Below are 7,986 nucleotides of genomic sequence, written 5' to 3' on the forward strand. Positions count from 1 at the left end.
TTCACATTTCAATCTCTACCTTTGATTTAATTTAGGGAGTTATGTAACGACGGTCGTAATTCTAAACATGGAGGGTAATAGAACCATCAGTTAAATAGTCAACCAATCAGAAAAATATGTGAAATATACAATCGTTAAAGGAGTGTGAACAGATTTGGACTCCATATTTGATATGAATAAGACAATTGGGCACATGAACCCATAAGTATACTTGTGAAAATAAAGAAAAATGAACATATAAGCTCCATTTACTGTGTGACCTGTCCAGGTCACTATCACTAGTATTACCACATGGATATTACCGCATGGATAAATTGAGTATAATTCCGTCAAAAAATGCAAAACAAGCTCCAAAACCAAAATCGAGGGACACAAAATGGCCCATGTTAGTTCGGGTAGGGGGTGGGCCCATAACCTCAATATGTGTCTGTCAGTTTTGATGTTGTTTTCTTTACTTAGACAATGCAGAATTGTTGTAACTCTAACTTTCTCCAGTGAATCAATTGGTATAGGATGATCTAGGCTTATGAAGTTCCATAGGATACTCCGGGCTTACGAAGTTCCATTGAAAATTGAATAATTTGTCATATCATATCTTACCCAATGTGGAGCTGGCAAAGTGACTAACTCGATGGAACATTTGTTAAATTTGCCAGTTTACTTATTGTGGCAGAGTCTTGGCCACCTGGAGAGTGTCGTTCCGCGCAGCCTAGTCTTTCTTTCCATCGATAGTGATTCTACCTATTATACCTATTATTGTGGCAAAGAATCCCACCAAACAATAATTAAACAATATTATTTTATTAAAATTTGCCCGTTTATCATAGCGGAGAAACACATTTTCCAGTTCATTTGGTAAGCAAATTCATGCCCGGCTCTGAGGCAAAGTACCCAAAATACAACTTTGGGTAACAAATGGTTTGGGGTATCAAAAAATTATTTTGGTTCGTCTTCAATACAGAAGAAATCAACATTAAGGAAAAAAAAAATCCTAGAGAGATTCCGACTGAATTTATATGGCTACCTAAACGAAATATTGGGTGGCAATCTGTATTAATATAATTCGTTTAGGCAATCTGTATGGACTAACTCCAATATTATTCTGAGAGCACCAACTAATAAAACGAGCTCAATCAAGAAATATATCCAAGAGTTATATCTTTGTTTCTTAATGTAATCAACAAATCAAACATATAGAAATCCGTGAGCCTGATTAATATAAAAAACAACTTGGACGGTATCGAAAACCAATATCCAAGTGTTAATTAATTCAATCAACAACCAAAGGTCGGATTCACAATTGATTGAACTTATGCACAATCTGTGATATTCCAACTATATAAACAAATATAATGCGGAAAAGAAATAACAAAGACACCAGAAGTTTTGTTAACGAGGAAACTGCAAGTCTAGATTTGTACACCACACTGTATTTAACCGCTACAGACACTAGCCTACTGCAAGTTAACTTTGGACCGGAATGTAGTTGAGCCCTAACCAATCTCACACTGATCAAGGTACAGTCACGTTCCTTACGCCTCTGAATCCCAACAGAACTCTACACACTTGATTCCCTTAGCTGATCTCACCCACAACTAAGAGTTGCTACGACTCAAAGTCGAAGACTTGATAAAAAAATCTGTATCCCACAGAAAAGTCAATTGAATAGATAAATCTGTCTTCCACGGAAATACCTATGAGTTTTGTTCTGTCTTTTGATAAATCAAGGTGAACAGGAACCAATTGATACACCGATCTTATATTCCCGAAGAACAGCCTTGTAATATCAATCACCTCACAATAATCTTAATCGTATGGTAGCGAAACAAGATATTGTGGAATCACAACCGATGAGACGAATATGTTTGTAACTACTTTTTATCATGCCTATCAGAGTTTAAATCTCGAGCAACCCTTAGAGAAGATATTATTCAATACGATAGAACAAAGCAAGATCAGAACACGCAGCTACAAAGAAAATAATTGGTTCTGGCTTCACAATCCCAATGAAGTCTTTAAGTCGTTAACCTATAATGGTTTTAAGAAAAACCTAGGTTAAAGGAGAATCGTCTCTAGTCGCAACTAGTATCACACAGGAGGTGTGGGGATATGTTTCCAAGTTGCTAGAGTTCTCCTTTATATAGTCTTAAAATCAGGGTTTGCAATCAATGCTACCTTGGTAACAAAGCATTCAATATTCACCGTTAGATGAAAACCTGATTAGAATCAAGCTAATATCTTTCAACCGTTAGATCGAACTTAGCTTGTTACACACAAATGAAAAGTGACTTCATTTATATATGAGTAACCGTACCTAAACGTGTACACCTTGTTGGCTCAACAATAGTTAACTGAACTTAGGCATATGAACGCTTTCTTATCAACCTTGTTCATCTTAACACAACTAGTTCAAATGACTCAAATGAAACTAGTTATAGAGTTGTTCAATGGTTTATATTCTCATAGAAGTATACATGACACTATTGAAGCAAAATCGATTTTGATTCACTCGAATCAATTCATGAACATTATAGCCAAAGTTTGCAAAAGATTGCATTCCTTAATTTATAAACGTATTAGTTCATGAACAAACCGATTTTAGAACATAAGCTACTCAAGTATGCAAACGGGTACGCATACCTAAGTAGCCGGACTTGGTATGGGTTCACCAGTATGCGAACGAGTATGCATATTGTCGTACACCACCAAACTCAGTTGAATTCCCAGACTTGAACTTACGCCAGTACGCATACGGGTATGCATACTAAGTTCCCAAACTTCAACTAACCAACCAGTACGCATACGGGTATGCATACTATGGTTCCCAGACTTAGAATAACTTGCAGCAGTTAGCATACAAGTACGCATACTGAGCTATATCCAATTAATAGTTAATTATTCTAAGCTCCCATTTCAATCATTGAAATATTCTAAGAAGGCGGGAATAGCTGTCTCACACAAACTATTATCTTCAAAGTAATTTTAAAGTGATCAAATGATCAATACGAAACATTCCGAGTCTATACTAAATGACTGTCTCACACAAATCATATAAGATGTTACTAGGAGATTTTCACATGATCATCTTTTGACTTCGTCAAGAATATAAGATGAACTTAATTAAAGCGAAATCTTACCAACACATATTTCGAGAAATATGTAAGCGAGTTAAACTCATCTCGAAATATCAAATGTGTATAACTGAAGTCTATATAGCTCTACGACTTTTGTCTCAAATAGGAGATAGAGTAGATAGACTTTTGAGTGATAGATGAGTTCAAGTCTCCACATACCTTTTGTTGATGAAGTTCCACAAGCTCCCCTTAGTAGTTCTTTGTCTTCAATCGATGACCGCCGTGAAGTCTAAATCTCAACTACAATTTCCATTCTAATCCGAGATTTAGCTGTAAGTAGACTAGAAATCAAGACTTATAGTTTTGGCAACTAAACTTGAAAAAAAAGCTTGAGATAGCAACGCTTGCGAATTCGTCCGAGCAGTGCTCTAATAGAGACAGGTTTATCTATTCAATAGACTTTTCTGTGTGAGATAGATTTTTTTATCAAGTCTTCGACTTTGGGTCGTAGCAACTCTTAGTTGTGGGTGAGATCATCTAAGGGAATCAAGTGCGTAGAGTCATGATGGGATTCAGAGACATAAGGAACATGACTGTACCTTAATCAGTGTGAGATTGGTTAGGGCTCAACTACATTCCAGTACGAAGTTAACTTGTAGTAGGCTAGAGTCTGTAGCATCTTAATACAGTGTGGTGTTCAAATCTAGACTAGGTCCCGGGGTTTTTCTGCATTTGCGGTTTCCTCGTTAACAAAATTCTAGTATCCGTGTTATTTGTTTTTCGCATTTTATTTTCTACATAATTGAAATATTACAGGTTGTGCGTTGTTCAATCAATTAGATAATCCAACCTTTGGTTGTTGATATAAATTGATTGACACTTAAACATTGGTCTTTGGTACCGTTCAAGTGGTTTCTTATATTATTCAGGCTCACGGATTTCTATCTGTTTGATTTGCTGATTACATTGAGAAACAAATATATAACTCTTGGATGTATTTCCATTGTTTGAGTCTGACTGTCTAGTTGATTATCTTGGAATTATATTGGAGTTTGTCCATACAGATTGTCGAAACGAAATATTGGGTGTGGTTGTTAGACCCACGCATTTTCAATTGGTATCAGAGCAGGCAAACACGTTTAAGACCTCATAAGTATGTGTTTGTGGCAATCTGACTCTATGGACAGAAACACTATCTCTATAAACGTACCTTCAGTCTTCGATGGCTCGAATTATTAATGGTGGAAAATTGCTATGTGTGCCTTTCTTCAAGCGTGTGATTTGCAATCATGGGTTCGTGTAGTTAATGGCTATGATCCTCCGGTTGTTACAGAAGGCGATGTAATTATTCCAAAGGATATTGGTGCATATGATCCTACCGAGATACTCGCCGCAAAGCAAAATTCTGACGGATTAAATGCTATCATCGATGCCATTACCCCATATATATCTTTAGCACCATGTGAATACGTGCACTAAGTCTAAAGAAGCCTGAGATATCTTAGAAACTGTATTCGGAGGAAATTCCTTTGAGAAAGAAGCTAGGCTTCAAAACCTTAATTCTGATTGGGAAAACCTTCGTATGGCTGATGAAGATTCATTTGATGAGTTTAGTCACAAAGTGTCTGAAATTGTCAATGCATCTTTTGCATTGGGTAAGACTATTCCTGAAAAGGACATTGTGATGAAAATTCTCAGATCTTTGCCAGCCAAATACGATTCTAAGAAACATGCCATCGTTGAAGGAAATAGCCTTAATACTTTGTCCAGAAATACTCTAGTTGGGAAGTTAAACATCTTTCATCATGAGCATGCATCCAAATCTGGGAAGGATATTGCTTTTAAAGCACAAAAGAACACTAAATTGCTTGACAAAAGTAAAAGTGTTGGCAACTCTGTTGTTGATCCTATTGAGACTGATTTATCAGATGAAGATCTTGACAACTCAGTTTCACTGATCACAAGACAGTTTAGAGATCTTCTTTGGAAGAGAAGTAAACGGTTCATCGTAGATAAACCCAAGTCATCAGTGAAACCTCATGACCGTGCTCCTCCTAAAAATAGGGACACAGTTATTCCTCAGTGCTTCAAGTGTAAAGGTTTTGGTCATTTTTCTAATGAGTGTCCAAATCGTAGAAAATACACTGGGAGCAAAGGTCTTGCTGCAACTCTTGATGAAATATCTGATCACTATGATTCAGATGAAGATGAAAACTCAAGTGTTGCACTCCTTGGTGAAAATATTGATTTCGATAATTGTAGCAATACGTACATCAATCTTGATATTCTTCCTGGAGAAACTTCGTCAACCACTATGGAGGATAAAATGGATTTTCACTGTCTACTGAAAATTCTATTTCACATGTTTCAGGTACCTCAATTTGTTTAGCAACATGCTCAGCTATGGTGTCTGAACTGTCCTCCACATTGACATGTTCTTATTGTACTTTTAAAGGTCATAAACTCTCTAAGTGTTTTAAGTACAAACATAAAATAAGATATGTCAATAAACTTCAACGGAGAGCAAATCAATTAGCAAACAAGCTCAAACTTGTTTAGAAGACTAATTCATTTGAGGTAAGCAAAGTCAATTCTTCTTCGAAAAAGTTAATTTCTATAGAATTGATTAGACCTCTCTGGAAAAGAACAAGGTCTAAACATTCTGTTAGAAAGGGTATTAAGAATTCCATACATGAATTGAATGGTGGACAAATTATTGTTCACCCCAATACTGCTTGGTCGTGTTGAAGGTGCATCTTGTCTCATGTGCCCGGTCAAAGAGACAAGAGTTGAGCACAAATCAGGCTCTAGGAAAAAAAAATTGTTTTATTTTATTTTATTTTTATTTTTCTGGAATTATGTTGATCGTTTTATATCATAATTGGTATTGAAAAGGCTTTTCCCTTTTTGATCATTAAAAGAGGGTTAAATTCGACAATTCGGCCTTTTCTATGGATGTGAATTGGTCGTACGTGAATCCTTTTACTTGTATAAAGGTTCTGTAACCCTACATTCTTTTTTCCTTCTCTGAAAACTCCTTTTTATCATAAGACTGCTTGTAGAGTCTGGTTTGTGTATTCTCACAATCCATATTGGAATGGAGACTCCAAGCATATTATGTCTGCTGATGGAAAAGATGTTAATGTGATTGTTAAGCCATCAATCATGAAGGAAAAATATAAATCTCATTCCTCTACAACTTTGAAAAGAAAAAGAAAGAATATGAAGAAACCAAGGGCTATCCCCTCTAATCTTCAGAAGTTTTCTGATGTTCTTGAAGAGTTGAAGGAAACAAGGAAGGAGATTCAAAAAATAAAGGCTTTTGTTTTAAGTACTCTTGAAATCCATAAGGCCTTGGTTCGGCATCAGTCAAGAAGGTTCGTTGGAATTGACTCCTTTCTTCATGAACCTTACGTTCCAATGACTGTTGACGACAAGGAGTTCGGGGACCAGCGACGGAACCAGGATTCTATGTCTGGGTGGGCTAAAAATTTTTTTGGTACCAGTGCTTTATTTTGTTATTTCAATCGCAATTATCATAAATGCACCGTAATATTCGACTTGACATGCTATATTTTTTCTTTTCTTTTCTTTCTACATATCAGGTTTCAATTCTAGAGTTCTTCCCTGAGAACAATTCTCGGAGGCGGATGCGGCTTTGATATTACACTTACGCATCCGTTCTTAACCTTCTAATGCTGCTTCTCTCTTATGCCTTTCCATATATTTGTGTTTGCTGAGGGAGAAAAACAAAAAGCTGACGAACTAAGCAGTGATAATCTGTTAACTGGTGTGGCGAACTATTGTTGGCAATTTTGGACTAAGGATAACCAATTAAGCAGACACGAGGAAGTGGGAGACGTTATGCTACTCTTCACACCCTTTGCTAGTTAATTCATGAGTAGTAAAAGAACTAAAAGGAGTAAAACAAGAACATACACAAGGTTCATCGAATGGACACATATCAGGTGAGCACAAATACATGTTTTTTACTTTAGTCTTTGAATGGTTGAGATGATGTTATCAAAGTGTGGGGTCGTCAATCTCCTTGAATCTCTTCTATATATCTTACTAATGGGCTAATTCAAATTTTAAACTTGGGCTAAATTTCAGAGATGTCGAAAATTACATGGACAAATCATCTTTTTAGAAATTTTGGGGTGGGCTTTAGCCTAGGTAAGCCACCCCCTAATACCGTCCCTGTCGGGGACGATAAAGAATTTTTCAGTGGTCTTAATGTCTAGGAAACTTCTTATGAGAATTTATTCTTGTGTTTTAAGAAGGATAACTAGGGTTTGGAATAACCTATATTGTGATTACACATTGCTATTTCTAACGATTTTCATCTTGCAATGTTTATAGATTTATTTATTTAAATTCTAAAGTTTATTTGGAAGATGATTTTGCAGTATTAATATTTACTGGTTTTGTATATTGCAAATAATGTCATGGGATATTTGTGTTTGAATCCGTGAACTATAATTGCTCCATATATGTCAAAAGTTAAAGTCCATTATGTCATTATGCAAATATTGATGGAAAATACAATGAACTTTTGATGTCAATGATTAAGTCTATTGCATAATTATGCAAATATTGATGAAAAATATAATGAATCTTTGAATATTCTGCAGTATTGATCTTTCACCGATCCACTTCTATGTGAAAGTACTGTATGGCTCCGTAAGTTTTCTTATGTTGAGCATTTCCGATTAAATTATTCATGGGTTCTCTTGTGGTTAATTTAATTGAGTTTTCTGGATACAAATTCATGTTAAATGTAATTTGTTAATGTCCAAAGAAACCCTTATTTTCTTGTAAAAGTAAATGGGAGCTTGGTGAGGTTTTAAAAGAACCTACAACTGCACCTGCAAGTATACAGGGTTGTTGTAGATAGGTGGAGTAAGAAAAG

Source organism: Papaver somniferum, chromosome 3 (genome assembly GCF_003573695.1).
Source record: "Papaver somniferum cultivar HN1 chromosome 3, ASM357369v1, whole genome shotgun sequence".
Taxonomy (NCBI): domain Eukaryota; kingdom Viridiplantae; phylum Streptophyta; class Magnoliopsida; order Ranunculales; family Papaveraceae; genus Papaver; species Papaver somniferum.